This window comes from Solanum lycopersicum, chromosome 1, assembly GCF_036512215.1.
Source record: "Solanum lycopersicum chromosome 1, SLM_r2.1".
NCBI classification, from domain to species: Eukaryota; Viridiplantae; Streptophyta; class Magnoliopsida; order Solanales; family Solanaceae; genus Solanum; species Solanum lycopersicum.
The window spans coordinates 16,357,864-16,375,366 of record NC_090800.1 but is presented as its reverse complement, the minus strand read 5'-3'; positions in this window follow the sequence as shown (position 1 = coordinate 16,375,366).

Sequence of the window (17,503 nt, the reverse complement as noted above, 5' to 3'; positions counted from 1 at the left end):
CTTTGCATTGAACCAGATGCTTTTTCATTGAATCTGCATTTTTTGTTACTATAGCTTTAAAGAAATTGGATGATGAAAATATTCATTGCGATCTTTACTTCTATTATCAAATAAAATAGAAATTCAGGCTCGCCTATGTAACATCACCACAAGCTAGATTCTTTCTTAACTGATATTATTTAGAAAATTAGCGTTTCTCTTTCATGAAAAGATGTGATTTTTATGAAAAATTGTGACTCTAATAAAGAGTTGCGACTATTATCAAAAGTTATGACTTTTGATCAAAAGTTTTGACTTTAATGAAGAGTTGCAAGTTTTATGAAATGTTGTGACTTTAATGAAGAGTTGCGAATTTATAAAAAGTTGTAACTTCTATGAAAGGTTGTGAACTTTCCGAAGGGTCGCAACTTTTCCAAATAGTTGTATCCATTATGATAAGGAACAATAAATAGTTGTGCACAATATCCTTTTTGTCTATAAATAGTGGGATTTCCTCTCATTTTAAAACAACAAAAATTATGATCTTCTTCTTCTTCTGCAAAATAAATATTTGTGTACTTTGCTCCTATTGAGTGACTTACTAACACCAATGTTTTTGTATCAATAAGTTGGTGAATAAAATTTTTCCATTCTTAGAGGATGTAATTTTTAAAACCTCTGGTATTGGAAGAGACTAGTTTTCTAAAAAGAACAATGTGCATTCATTGGACTCGATCTTTTCCTTTTTATGTCATTCTATTTTTATATACTCTTCCATGTTTTTTCACACTCATTAATTTATGTGTATGATGTAAATTGTTATTTTTGAGTAGATATTTTAAACTCTGCTTTTATGTTTCTGTAAAGTTACTGTCTCCGATTATAATGAACATATATGCATATATTAGATATATAAATTGTGCGGAAAATAATTATTATAGTCAATTCAAAAAAATCTATGTTTTGATATTATATATTAAATTTTATAATTTAAAAGTACTATATAGAAGCTTATATATTGTCCATTTTAACATAGATATATTATTATTCAAGTTATCAATTGAAATGTTAAAAAGTTTTTGAAGAAATTCGTTATGCAAGTTAAAAAGTTATAATTATTTTGATACACAAGCGTAATTTCTTTTTTTAATATGTCAACAAGTTTTTGAATTTTCTCCTAAGACATAAATCACAATTATATAATCAATGCAACTTAAATGTTCTTTATAATATGAAATGCATTTTTATACATATTCTTATTTTTCTTCTTCATTTTCTTTTTAATATTGATTAAAGAACCAATGATTTATTATTTCTTGAGTAATTCATTACTTGGAGGTTCTTGGGTTATATGATAATGAGAAGTAATCATATTCATGTTCGAATATTACAAATGATTTTCTAAATAACTATTTTCCATTATTTTTAAAAAACATATATCAATAAAAAAGTTAATTGCAAATTCTATGTAATCATATATATATATATATATATATATATATATATATATATATATATATATATATATATATATATATAAATAATAGAACCTTAGTTCCTCCTATATGGCACCACCAAAAACCAGAATTCCATATTAAATTAATTTTTTTCAAAACTAGCCTTCCTTTTAATGAAAAGTTGCGACTTTTATGAAGAGTTGCGACTTTAATGAAGACGTGTGACTTTTATGAAAAATTCTTACTCTTATGAATAGTTGCGATTATTATGAAGAATTGTAAATTTTATATACAAATGCGACTTTTATGAAAAGTTGTGATTTTCATGAAGTGCTGCAACTTTTATGAAAGGTTGTGACCTTTTCGAAGCTAGTATTTCCTATTAATTTATTTATTTAAAAGCTAGTCTTCCCTTTTCATAAAAAGTTGTGGCTTTTATGATAAGTTGTGACTTTTATGAAACGTTGTAACTATTATGAAGAGTTGCAACTTTTATATGAGAAGTTGTAACTATTCTTAAAAGTTGTGACTTTTATAAAGAGTTGCGATTTTTACGAAAGCTTGTGACCTTTCCAATAAGGTTGAACTTTTTCAAAGAGTTGTGACCTTTCCGATACGACACAATAAATATTTATTCACACTACCCTTTGTTATCTATAAATAGAGGGATTTGGTTCTACTATTATTTGTAGTTTTTTTTCTGTTCGTAGTCTAATTCAATTACATTGATTAAGCTTCCTATGAAGTTAGTTTCATTCCTTAAAGTTTTCATCCTCCTATTTCATGGAGCTTAAACTTTACTCTGTAATTATGACAATTATTTTTGCACACCATGGTGACTTTTCTTTAAACTTTATTAAAAGTTTCACGGAAGATGATTGAAATTTGATCTTCTCTTTTATCCATTTGTACAGGTTTCTTTATAATAATAAAAAAAACAAAAATTGGTTTTGATTGCAATATCATGTTACTGCTGTTGCACCTTTAATTCCATAACTCCTAAATTTGTTGAAATGGTTGAATTCATTACATTTGGTTCTTTAGTAAAGAAAGCTTTTATTTTTCACTATTATTTGTTGTTTTTTTTTTCTATAGGGGAAGTGAATTGAAATATATTAATTAAACCTCTTATGAATATGTATCATTCCTCATATTTCATGAAGCTTAATCCTTTACCGTAAGCCAAATTGATTCATGTACGTGTGACAATTTTTATTTGCAATTTTGATGACTTTTAGTTAACTACGTTAAAATTTTTAGTGAGGGTGATTAAAAAATTATCTTTTCTTTTGTCGCTTTCTACATAATTTTTTGGGCAAATTGCTTGTGCATTCTGTTATATTAGATAGCACATAACAACAAATATGTTATGACTAATATGAAACAAATGCTGAAGTTTGTTAAAAGAATCAAGCAGATTGCTCTATTTCTTGCCACAATATTATGTTGATTATTTTTTTAGATAGAAATAATTTGTATGTCATTACAATCTTGCTAGAATATTTGTATAGACACAATTAGTCCATTTCTTTTATCGAAAGTTAAGCAATTTATCGTATTTCTTCGACTCTTCATTTTGGGCATAATAAGAGATTGAATTTTTTTTTAAACTAACCAATGTCCAAAATAGACTTTAACAAAATAAATTTTTTATTGACAATAAATATGCACATTAACAAAGAGTGCTAGATCTTTTATCGACATTAATTAAATGTCATCTATATTCAACGTGGCTATAAACTTTAGGGACATTTACAAAGAGTATAAATTGCCTATGAAAATAAATATTTAGCGAGAATTATAATATTAATTATCGTAAAAGATCATTTTTTTTATAGTTATAGCTCTTTATTTTGATAAAGTTTTTTTAATTTTTTTAGTAAAATGTACAAGTACCCCCCTAACCTATGCCTGAAATCCAAGAGACACACTTATACTATACTAAGGTCATATTACTCCCCTAAACTTATTTTATAAGTAATTTTCTACCCCTTTTCGGCATACGTGGCACTAACTTGAAAAAAATAGTCAACCAGCGTTAGGCGCACAATCTAGTGCTACATAGGTCGAAAAGGGGTAGAAAATTATTAATAAAATAAGTTTAGGGGGTAATAGGACCTTAGAATAGTATAAGTGCATCTCTGAGATTTCGGGCATAGGTTGAGGGGTATTTGTGCATTATCCCTTTTTTTTTTAAATATAGAAGTAATGATAACTCTTTCTTTTGGATTATTTCAAATACATTTGAGAACTGTAAACTTGGATACAACCCAATATACTGTCTTTTTGAAAAATCTGTTAACAAACATGTCTATTTCTTCTTGATTGTTACGAAAGTAAGGTTGTCTTTATTATTAATATTATTGGATATTTATGAGTTCAAGTTCTCACAAAATTATGCTGTGAAATTTTAATATTTTAAGTGTCAAATTTTTTTTTAGAATATCCAACTATGAACAATTTCGTCGAGATTTTCCTTACTCTTTTTGTTGATAATTGCATTAACATAATGACATAATATAACCATTAAAATGTCTGTCAACTTCCCTGAAAAGATTTCATCACTGGTCATGTTAGTCATACAACGATTTTCAACAAGTCAACTTTCACATGAAATTTTGTTTGCGAAAGAGGTGGCCACAAATAGATAATCTACTTGTTTTGTTCTGCAATATGTGCATCTTTTAGTTGTTGTAAAGCCTTCTCTTTGCGTATAATCAACATGACCGATCATGTGAAACTTTCGGCATTTCATATCAGATTTCCTCCAACACTTGAAGCGTGGATGATTTCTCCTCCCACAGTGTTGGTATGGAGGATATTTGCCTTCTCTGTTGTCCTTAGTTGCAGAAACACCGTTTATCGTTGTTGTCTCTTCGTAGTTTCAATAATTGTCTTTCTTTCCTTTTACTTTGTTTCCCTTGGCACTTTAACCAAGCTGAAACTTGTGTTGCAAGGCTCCCTCAACGGATCTCTCATGCCTCATCATTCTTTGTTGTTCTTGTGCCTGCAGTGCACTCAATTACTCTTGCAAGCTAAGTTTTGACATATCTTTATTATTTTCCGATGAAAAAATAATTGCCTCATATCTCTCTGGTAAAGTTACAAGTATCTTCTAAACTATTCTATTATAAGTAAGTTTATTTCCAACTATGCTTACCTTATTGGCAATACCAAGAAGCCTATCAGAATAAATCTTATGTTCATTTCCAATGTAATTAATAAACAGGAACAACAAGATGAATTGAAATATGAAGAATAACTTTTATTGAACTTCAAGTTAATTAAATAAGTAGAGGGGCAATACAACTAACACAGAACATGGACTACTAAAAGACTACTAACATGCCTATAAATAAACACTTTAAGATGTGTTATTGATAGTATTGTGGAATTCCACGATACAAATGATGTCAATCCACGACTCTTGTTGAGAGTTTATTTTGATACTAAATTTATTTATTTATTGCCTTTTCCCAAAAAAAGAGTTTGGCAATTTTTTATTTGGAGATCTTAGTTGCTTCTTTTTCTTACGGTAAGAAATTTTAGTTTATCTAGAATAAACTAATCTTGGTGCACTAAAAAAAGCAATACTTGCACTTATTTAAAGTCAATATCTAAAATCGATTCTTCATGTTTGTAATTTTGGTTCTTAAATCTTAAAAATTTAGAACATCATCATAGAAAATAATGGTTTTGCAGATTTTATGTTATGAAGTTCTAAATTACGAAGAAATAAGAGCAGATTTTGACACGGAAGAAGAATACATGATATTTATTGAGCCAGATATAAGTACATGTGTTTCTTCTGACAGCGCACCAACACTATTTCATCCTAGATATGTCAAAACTCCTACTTTCAAGGAACGAGAAGCAATTGAGATCTGACAAAAAATGTTGCAAAATTCTTTTAGGGTCAAGGTGATGAGAACATCAATTTACTTGCAAAGATGAATACAATTAAAGTACTGCACTCTAGCTACAGATGACCCAACATTCAGATTTGCTTGAAATGGAACCCACTATTTGTTATGGTAGGAAACACTTTAAGCAAAAATCTGAACGACGTTCCTGAACTCTACACCAGAAAGTTCATGTCAGGTTCTGGAGGACCTGAGTTGCATTCCTGGCATTTGCTTTCCTGGCTATAGCTCTACGAGGAGGCAAAATCGCTGAAACGTAAAATGTGGAGTTACAATATAATTAGTTCATACACAAAGCACGATAAGAGTAACAAGAAAATATATATTTTTCCTAAAACACCTTGCAGCCTCCTTTTCATTAAATTTGCTTAACTTTACATACATGAAAAAGAACCTACTTAGTGTGGCTCTTCAGACATCCTAGGAAACTTAAACCTAATGCTCTGATACAAAGTTTGTCATGCCTCGAGATACCCTCGAGATGCGTGTGATACTCCAAAAGTCAAAAGCCTAATCTAGAGCCTAACATAAGTATCTAAAGTTCGTGTCACTATTTAAATTGAAAAATAGTGAATATAACTCATTTAGCAAGTATATCAATCAAAACGTCAAGGAACGTTCATGACGTCAGGAAACTAGTTCAATGAGGTGCTTCTGTGCCTTAGCCTATTTGACTAAATTTTAGGAGTTGAAAAATGATGAATTTTAGTGGACGGGTGTCTAAGACATATTAGAGTTAAATATAGTCGAACTTTTATGGTACGTCTCTCCAAGGAAAAACCCAAGGGCCGTTGAGGAGAACCCTTGCAATTTGACAAAAAGCTTCCAAAAGTAATGTCAACAAACAAGTGTAAACGACAGATCGTGGGTCAATCGGCAAGGCGTTGATGGTCACTTAGTCAAAAGAATGGGAGCCCTATTTTGACAAGTCTTTGACCAAAATGACGGACCGACAGGACAGTTTGTCCTTGGCCGTTGTTTGACAAACGTACCGCAGACATGTTCTCGTCTTTGGAGTCCACTGTTATTCTGCACGTTTTAAGGTAAGTCAAATTAATTAATTTGGTGGTTAGTTAATAAGTTAGGGGTTAATGAAGGTGTAATTAAATTGGTTAGTTACCTATATAAAAAACCTAAATTAAACTAACGTAACCTTTCTAATTTCCCAAACCCAAATTGCTCCTCCTTCTCTCTTCTCTCTCTCTGCCAAGTAGAAGAACACAATAGAAGTCAAGGTCAAGAGGGTTCTAGGGTTACTAAAGGTAAATTTTCTCCATCAAACTTCATAAATAAATAAGGTATGGGATATCTTTCACCTTTGGGATCTCTTTCCCCAAAGGGTTCCTTCAAGATGATTTCAAAAACATTAAATTCAAGTGGGTTTTCTTTCAATACAAAATTCATCTTTTGAATTGCTTTGTTTATGATATATTTTGGATATTATGAGAATATTAACATTTATTATAACTCAATTATGTTACTTCTTGATGTATTATTGTCAATTGTAGAAGATGATGTATTCCCCTTAAACCTATGTGGTGATTTTAATTAAATTGTATAGTATTGACTTAATTGGTTTGGTTAGCGTGTGAATTACTATAATATGTTGTTATTATGCTAATTATGAGTAGATTGTGACATATTCTAATCTAGTTATGCTAGTTATTTATCGAGTAATTGACCTAGGTTGTGAAGTAGGTTATGGATTTAACCTAAGTTTCTAATTCTAGGATATTAATTAGTGATGGATTGTTGAATAATGATTTAAATAACCTTGTTATTATGTTGGTTACTATGATGTGATGCTATTATACCTTTTTTGGTTAATTTGGAGGTTGATGGTAAGACCTTGATGATGGCATTGTGAAGGAGATTGAGTAAGTCTTGTGATCTCCATTCTATACTTCATGTGTGATTACTTGTGATTAAATGATGATGTTTTGCTGAAGTATACCTTATATTAAGATTGATAGGGTAGGTATAATGTTTAATTGAAATGTCTTGAACTATGGATTATGATTTCTTGGCTAAGATTCGTATATTATAAGGATGGTGATAACTTAAGAATGTGTCTTATTATGACGTGACTATGTAAATGTGCTAACCTCACTTGTATGAATCGTTATGAAAGGGCAGTACTTATGCAATTCTTATTGAGCTATGATAATGATAATTATACAAGAGATAGACCCTATGACCTACATTTAGCTATAATGATTCATAGAGACATTAAAGACATTTCAAAATGGACTCTAGCTTAGCACCGAGTGAACTAGAGTGAGGATTGTCCCTTCCCACATATGTAAGGTAGAATAACTAATGTACTCTTGATATTGGGACTATAATGCATATAGCATAAAGAGGGTTCCAACTATATCTCTTATTTCTTGAACTATGTTGCCCCTATAGGAATACTAACTAGTGGATCCACCTACATGTGGTGTTCATGTTGTGGTACTACCTTGGCTAGTAGTCCGCCTTCCTTTGGTGTAGGGTTCCATGACACTAGATTCCACATTAGCTCATGTGGTCTATGTTGATTTAAGCAAGATGTTCCCAAAAAGTTAAAATGAACTAAACGAATGAACTCTAACTAGGATTACCTAAGGGGTTAAGCTTAGTTTAGGTAGAGGTATGAGACTCTACGTAAACATTGCACTAGTAAGACTTGAGGTAAATCTTAGGAGGATGTTCTTATATATGTTTATGATTATAATGGCATATGATATGTATATGATGATCATGCATATTTGTGATATTTTATGAGGATTGTTTTTACTTATGAACATGTGTTTGATTTCTATTGCTAAAGTATGATGGTATGTATTCTAAATTATATGCTATGAGAAGTTGGACATTGGTAATGGTTTTTGTTCGGTTTACATGAATGAGTAAGGTTATGGGTCTTTGCTTAGACATTGCATTAGTACACTCAATGAGGGTTCATGAGTAATGGTCATGCTTTTGTTATGTTGTAATGAACTCTTATTCATTCTTGTTGATTTTATAGCTTGATGATAGAGTTGTCTTGATTATGTGCTCAAATATGTTGATATGCATGTTGGCTCAACTAGACTTAGTATGGTTTGTCTGGTGATGTACATGGTCTTGACTTAATGTATATGTCATATTGATTGGTGTGGTTTTCTTGAATGTGTATAAGACTTTTCAAAGTAAAGTGCATGCTTTAATAAAAATCCATTTCTAGAATAATTTTATGATGTGTGTGCATATAGTCTCATACTTAGTACAAGTGGTGTACTAACCCCATTTTCTCTATTTTTCCAACATTTTAAGTTCCGGTCATTGAAGGGATTTTGAGACGACTTTGATGGAAGACTTGAAATTCTTACTCATCCATGTTTTGTGGGTCCTCCCTTTCCGAGGTCAATGCCACTACTAATCGTTTAATGTTGTTCTAGCTATAAGTCCGATAATTCTTTCCTTTTCATTTGACTACTAAACATTGCATAGCAAATATGTGGTTTCATTACATTGATGTATGGGATATTTCCAATTGATATATTCTTGTTTTAGATGGTTATGAGACGAAACATCCATTTAAGACTATGTTAAGTATCTTATATATCCATGCTCAATAAAAGTAGAAGACTATGTAATCTTCTTATACGAAGGGTCTATTTATACTTGATATAAATATATAATGTGAATGTTAGAGGTCAATGTAAACCTCAACATAGATATAGAAAAGTTTTAAATTTTCCAAATTTTGACCTATGAATGTAATGATATAAGCTAAGCGGCTAGTCTCAGTTCTAAGAGAGGAAGACAATGTCGGTTACGTCTAAGGGTGCTCCCTGGATGTGGCAATGCGGACAAGGGACATATTACCATAAGTCATCCCAAGTTAACTGTGATGGCAGGACATTAGCATACTATGATAAAAACACTAATGTATAAACTTAAATAGACTGTGCGGAAGCTATAAATATCAAAAAAGTGAAAATGATGGGGAATATCCACATACGAAACTGAATATATGAGAAACTGAGAGTTTAATACAAGAGAATATTAAACTCAAATACAAAGATGAATCTAACTACAAATATACTAGAAATGTTGGAACGTGCCCCAACTAGATCTAGAAAAACATAAACTAAAATACTTAGAGTGATAAAGCTAAACATTTCACTAGTCATCAAAGAATGAGGAATCACCGCTAATGTTGTTGAACTGAAGATCGTGAATTGATCTATGTGTGATCTTATTGCTAAGGACCTAAACCGACATCATGAGAAAATGTAGAACAATATATGTGTTAGTACTTGAAGGATATTAAGCATGAGGGATAAAGTAAAGCTAAAATAAACAAATAACTGAACAAATAAAATATAAAATGAAATAGTCATTAATTATAGAGATACTTAATACTGGACTATTTCAATGCAAAGACCAACTTCCTAACATGTGGAAACTGTACTACTCACTATACCTAAATGGACAATGATACAGAGTCTAAGTGAAATGTGGGAGCTAATAATAACAGATAATAAAACAACACGATCTAATGTATACACTCCATAGAGAGGAATCAATATACCCAAAAAGGTATAGAGACATGCTGGTGTGATCACTAAATTGTTGCTTACAAAGGGGACTTACAACCTACGTGGCTAGTAGTTTTGGAAACCGTTTTGGGTATGTTGAACCCTAGGCCAACTCAAATATAATGCTAATCCCAGTACATTAGGTGATTAAATGACCATGGCTATTATACTGAGGAATGTAAATTTTAAAAAACTGAATTAACTAAAATTTCTAAACTATGATGTGTCATTCTAGAACTAACAAAGTATATAGTTATGGTTGTGAAATTCATGCAATACACTAAACAATACCATTAAAGTTTGATTTGCATCATTCTATAAGCTTAAACCCCAACAATTCTAACATTTAGTAACCCTAGGTTCATACGGTATTAAGGGAATCGAGAATATGATTGAAAACTAGGGACTCAATTGGTAAAAGGGTCCCAATAGTGAAATTCCACATGCCTGGTTATAAATTCCATGGGGAAATATTTCAATTTCGGGTCTGAAACTCATGAAAGCTTGTTGTGTTCTTAGAGCTAGGGTTGGTCAACTCTTTCTCCTTTCTTGATTCTTATTTTCTAAGTTTTGAATTTTAGGGTTAAAATGACGAGGTTTAAATGTCTAATGAAGATAGAAAAGTTTTAAATAACCTTAAATAAAAACTTGACCGGTTGACCACGACACCTTCACGGACTGTTATAGGGACCACAAATCATAAAGTCGGACGTATTCTTAACTTTGACTGAGATTCAAAGGGTCTAAGATCACGGGCGCTACCATAGTAAATATGAAGGACCACTGACCATGATAGTGTATGTGCTCCTAACTTGGGATGTGGCCTGGAGGTGTATGGATATGGAACTAACTATTCCAACCATTAAGTATGGAACTATGACTCGGTAAGGTCCTCCTGGTCCTCACATAGTATTGGGGTTTTGAGGGCTAGGCTTGGGGAGGCTACTGCCTCACTCTTCATAGATGCCTCCACTGTTCGTCTTAAGGACCACAGCCCATGAAGGTGCCCGTGGTGTGACGTCTGGTCCTTGTTGAGTCCAACTGAGGACACGTGTGGGTCAACGGATGGTGGACCCTCTCACAAGCTGTGAACCCTACCGTGGTTCACTACTTTAGGTAGTTTTGTGCTTTTTGTTTCTAGGTGTGCTTTTTCGAGGTGTTAAAATTATAACACAATGAACAAAACAAATTTAGATGTCCTATTATTTTTTTATTCAATTCCTAGCGTCAACTGGTCTCATTCCATCCACAACCTTTGCTGTTTGTCTATTTAGGAAGTACATCGGTGTGTTTACCGCCACTGCCTAAAATAGACTTTGAAAACTTTTTCTTTTCAGATCTAATTTGTTCTTGTTCCTTAGGAGAAATTTTTTAGCTTATATTGGATGAACTACTCTTTTTGAACTAATAGAACTAAACCTGTATTTATATTTTACTCAATAGCTATTATTCTTTCTTCATGCGAGTAAAATTTTGCTCATATACACCTTGCCTTCACTTCTTTTAACTATAAAACCTTCGGATTATGTTACATAAATGTAACACTTCGGGCTGTAAATGTCAACTTGAAGTTGAAAAGATGTAGAAAATTTGTGGTGCACTAATTTTACAAGACCTTGCACGGACCAAAGAAGATTTTACGGGCCGTATGAGCAAGTAGTTTTTACTTTTCCGGAGTTAAGTAAAAATGTTATGTCTTAGATTGGATTCCATGAGTCAGGAGTATAGCTCGTGTATGGGTATATCGGTCACGGACGAGGCTCACTTAATAGATATCATACATGATGAAATTTTGGCATTTTAAGTTCTACCCATGGCATGTACAGGTCATACAAGGAACTGCAAATTTTAGATTTCTATTAGTAGTTGATGTTAAATGATTTGATCTTCCAATAATTTGATTACAACTTGGTAGTAAGTCCCATCAAAGTATGTATGGACCATACATGGCCATCTTAGTTTGTAGGCCTAAGGATCCTAGCGTTTGGCAAAGGGTTTAAGCATCTTTTTAAAGTTTCTTCAAAAACATTGTTCTTCTAGGTATGTAGGGCTATTCATAGTGTTTGTATTTAGTCGGTCCCCATACCTACAACTAATTTCATTTAGTAAAGATATAAAGCTAGGGTTCTATCCAAAGTTCTAGAAATTCTTAATTTGGCTTATTTTTCTTATTCTGAGTTATGATTTCTTAATTACATATACTATAATACTTTATAAATATTGATTCTTGTGTGGTAAATTTTGTCATCACATGAACCCTTGTTGATGAAACTAATGAAAGCCTCTATGCAATTATTTTTATACGGTGATTTCAAGATTTAATGTATGTCCAAGTATATTTTAAGCGTCAATTGAGAAGATCACTTATGGTTCCAAATGTAGTGTTTTTGAATGGAGAAAAGTATTCCTATATTACGAAGAGAATATTTAGTTTTTCAGAAGAATTATCAGTCTAATGATTTGTAATCCTTTAAATATGGACTTTTTCGTAATAACTCAATCTAATGAGTATTATTATATTAGATTTAATACATATGTTTTGGTTATAGTATTGAGCACCGATTTCGGTAAGAGTTAAGACAACTTAAACACCATAACTTGCACCACCAGTGTATATAGGATCGTACTGTAATTAGGGTGACTCCTCAACAGCCTCAAGAAGGCCCTTAGATGGATCTAAAAGTTAAGTTTCCTCGTGTATCGTTGGAAGGTATAGGTTGGTTCTGCCAGCACGTTTAAGATGTTGTATCATCATGAAACTCTTAGTGATAGTTTTCAGTTAGTGATACTCCATTCTTTGCTTCAGACGAATTATGTTAGTTGGCCATTAATTTCATTAAATTAAATTGGATACATTATCTTCTTCTCAACTAATATGTATCCACACTTTCTCAACTTGTTGGATATATTGATTTTAGGGTTTGTTGTTTTGAATTATTGTATTTTGAATTTTCTTAATTCGACTATGCATCACGTATATATAACTTATATTATTTTAAGAGAAACATTTGTACATCAATAAATAAATCACTTAACCATCACCATATATTCAGATGTCAAACAAGAAATGTTATGTGTACAATCTAACCTAAAACTTAAATATTTGGTATATAAAAAAAAACTATCAACCATCACAATAGATTTAGATCTCAATGAAGAAACGATATGTGTAGTGTTGACACCCATTTTTGGACCTTTATGAATTTTATGAAAAATTGTGAATTTTATGAATGGTTTTGACCTTTCCGAAGGGTTGTAATTTTTCGAAGGAGTTGTGACAATAACAATTTATTCATACAATGGTTTGTTGTCCATAAAATACAGGGGTTTCGTTTAACTATTATTTGTAGTATTGTTCACCTATGGGCTAGTCAAATTCAAATATATTAATTAAGTTTCTTATGAATTTTTTTTCTTTCCTCGAAGTTTTCTTTCCTTATATTTCATGAATCTTAAACTTTAGTATAAGTCATATTGATTCAAGTAGCTATAGAAATTTCTTTAGCTATTTCCTTATATTTCCTTTGGTGACATTTTTTAAACTTTTATAGAATTTCAGCAAGAATGATTGAAAATTGATCTTCTCTTTTGTCTATTTCTATAGACTTTTTCATATAAACAAAGAAAATTAATTTTAACATCAATGCGACATAACTGCTCTTGCTCCTATCATGTCCACAACTCATAACATTGCCGAAATGATTGAATTAATTATTTCTACCACTATTATTTGTAGGTTTTTTTCACTATAGAGGAGTCTAATTTAAATACATGAAATAACCTTCTTATGAAGGGTGTTTCATTCCTCAAAGATTTCTTCCTCTTTTTAATGATAACTCTTTTATTGTTGTTCATAGCGATTCACGTATATATAACAAATTTTTTTGCTATTTTGGTAACTTTTTGAAACTTTTTCAATTAAACTAGTGAACTGCAAACTTGGATACAGCCTGACCGACTATCTTTTCGAAAATATATTAAGCAACATTTATTTTTCTTCCTTATTGTTAAGAAAGAAAAGGCCATCATTACTATAATTGGTGGATATTTTGCGAGTTCAAGTTCTCATAAAATTATATTGTTATATATTAATATGTTATGTGTCATGGTTTAGAATATCCAGTTATGAACAATTTCATTTGGATTACAACCAACTGTTTGGTTCATAATAACATTAATTTTTTGTAACTGCATACTTGTAAGGTCCTGAAACCTACATCTTGAGAGGGATTGACTTTCGTTGACAATTGCTGGCCTCGAGCAGACCCTTGGACTGACATACTTAAATCATAGTAAGAAAACAATCACACTTATAATGATAAAAGAATTTATTTTAAATGAATAATAAAATAACTGGAATGTCTTAATGATTTAAACATTCGCCATGGGCAAAATGGCAACCCAAGTCATTAACATAAGAATGAAAATGTAAAAACTACTGAACTATTATTTGTTTATGAAACTATGATTTGACTGAGATTGATGTTGGGACAAATCCCACAACGTCCTATTGAGCTAACTAGAAAACACTAGAAGATGTCCTCTGGAGTGCAAGGAGGATCACCTACTGACTCTGGAGTGCTGAACTGGATAAAAGGTGCTCTGGATGCAGATCCTCATTACCTGCGTTTGAATCATAATACAATGCAGGCCAACTGACATCAGTACAGGGAATATATGAGCATGCGAGTTGGAATGCTAATACAACATAGGCTAGAAAGAGATCTGAACGAACACCTAACTTGAATCTTCTCAACTCATGAATACTTACTAAACTCATTTCACTATAATGAAGGTTTTAAACAAGTTCCATAAATAAAAGCTGTTTAAAAACATACAGTAAATTTGTGTGTATGCAATGATACATGAAACTCTAAAATGTATATAAAAATACAATAAAATGATGTATACAATAATTGATACGGGAGTTTTTCTAATTGACAGTCATCACATAAGAGCAATAGTGATGATTCAATGATCTATCTCACATTAAAAGTGAATCCTATACCCGGCTAAAGGTTCAATACCTTAACCTCCTAATGGATCCACAAGTCTATTGCGAAAATGGTTCATCTAAAAAGTATGACCCTTTTCTACCCATGATGACTACATGGTTTATGGGGTCTGTGAGTTTTCTGAACGCTCCGGCATATCGATTCCCACTAGTAATCACAAAATATACTGGCTTTTATGTTTCTAAAACATACTTACTTTTGTTATTTGAGATTAGTGATCAAAATCATAGCTCAAGGTTATCTTGGAAATCTCAGTTTCCCTACTAGCAACATTTAGAAAGCTATTACTCTTTTCTAAAAACTAGCCCGAATGTTCTTTGAAAATCTCAGTTTCCATTCTTGTTTATATGTGAAAACAATTATTTTAAACCTCTTTGGTAATATATAGTCCCCATGTACTTGTTTGAAGAAATAACTTCAATCTTCACTCTTTATTAAACTCAAAACATAAGTTTTGAAACAAAGCTAAAACGGTTGTATAAGACTTATGAAACTTGAAATGACTCCTCTTATTTAACTCTTGTTTTTCTCTTAATTTTAATTCTTAACTACTCTTGACTTGACTCTTAAATTATCCTTGAATTGAATTATGGATTCAAGGATTAGGATTTCTGTTTATAAAGATCTCATGATGTTTAAGAATAATTCAAGGTAGCTAAAAATGAAAAAATATGGAAATCAATATTTGGAGGTAGGTTCGCGATGCGGAGGTATTTTTAAATGATGGTTCTAAAAATGTCTATAGAGGAAGAACACTTTGTGTCAGCTCCGCGATGCTCAGCTAAATTTTTTTTTTTGGAACAGGTTGTCAAATGCGTTCCCATGTAAAAATATCGCTCATGCATGTTTCTATTTCGTTTTTCTTGTCTTATTCACCTAAAGTCGGTTCTTTTTCCTAAATCACTTTTACATACAGACAGCCAAAAAATATACCTAAGTACCTAACGCAAAACCACCCAAAAATGCGATTTAACGAACTCAAAAACTTCACAACTCAGGCAATTCGAGATTAGCAAATAATATCGAGAAGTAGGCATCAAGATCATTAATTTTTTAAAGCTTTTATGATGAATCCAAACTGAAATAATATATTTCGCACGTAGGGGATCCCAATGTTATGAGAGCCTTAGAAACCTTGATAGGGATTACCCTTGACGAATTTCACTCATAAGGCTACGCGTTCTTTGCGAATTCATGATTTATCTCCATCTCTGTTCTTCTTTTCTCTCTTCTCTAAGCCCTAAGAGTAACTATAACTTTTCCAAAGTGATCTAAGACTTTATTTTACCCTTATAAACCTCTAAAATTAAATAGGAAATTAATTGGTGAAAAGACTAGTTTTTCCTTCCCTAAATCTGGATTGAGACTTTCCCCAATCCAACAACCCAACTTTCAAAGGGAATAACTTAGTCATACAATATGGAACTCGCCAAACTCGGTGGCGTTATAAAGATATTTATAAGGGCTTTCAAACCATATGAAAAAATTCCTATACTGCATCATGAGATAGAAGTTATGCCATTTGAAAATGGTCAAATCTCACTTTCTTAACCAAGACAAAATTTTTAGATTTTTCCTTTTTCTTTCCAAAAATGATTATTTTAAGTTTCTTAGATATTTCGAATTGTGAGATGTCACAATACTATAATCATAACAAAAACTATGGTTCAATTCCAAATAAATTGGGGCCGATGATATAAAAGTTAAGCAATAGTAATGACTATTATGAGACAATGAGAAAAACCATTTATGATACAGATTAACAATTTTAGTATCATTTTTAACACATACATGATATGACATACTTTAATAAAAAAGATATTTGTGGAGGTTAATACGAAAAAGAGTCGATGGTCTCCATTTGAAGGGGTAGAAAATTACTTATAAAATAAGTTCAGGGGGGTAATAGGACTTCAGTATATTATAAAAGTGTCTCTGGGATTTCGGACATTGGTTGAGGGGGTACTTGTGCATTTTCCCTATAAAAAAAACAAAATTTTTTTAAAAATAATATCCCTTTATTATTTCAAAGAGCACTTTTCCTTAAGAAAAAATATTTTTGACCATGTAACGTGTGTATCAAAAATATGAATATTATCAAATGATCATATATAGTCTTCATAAAATCTTTCAATATCGTGCGAAGCATGAATAATTTACCTAGTATATATATAAAGGAGAACCCTTAAACACCTACGTGGCGCCACCAAAAATCAAGATTCCCTTTTAATTTTTTTAATTCCAACAGTTACTCTTCTCCTTTTATGAAAATTGTGCCTATTATGAAAAGTTGTGTCTTTTATGAAAGGTTATAACCTTTTCGAAGGGTTATAACTTTTCCTAAGGGTAGTAACCTTTCGTAAAGTTCTGACTTATATGAAGAGTTGTCACTTTAATGAAAAATTGATACTTTTGTGAAAGGTTGTGACCTTTCCGAAGTTTTGTAACATTTTCAAAGAGTTGTAACCTTTTCATAAGTCAAAATAATCATTTGTTCGCACTTTCGTTAGTTGTGTATAAACAGAGGACTTCCCTTTTATTCTAAAAGAACGAAAAATTTT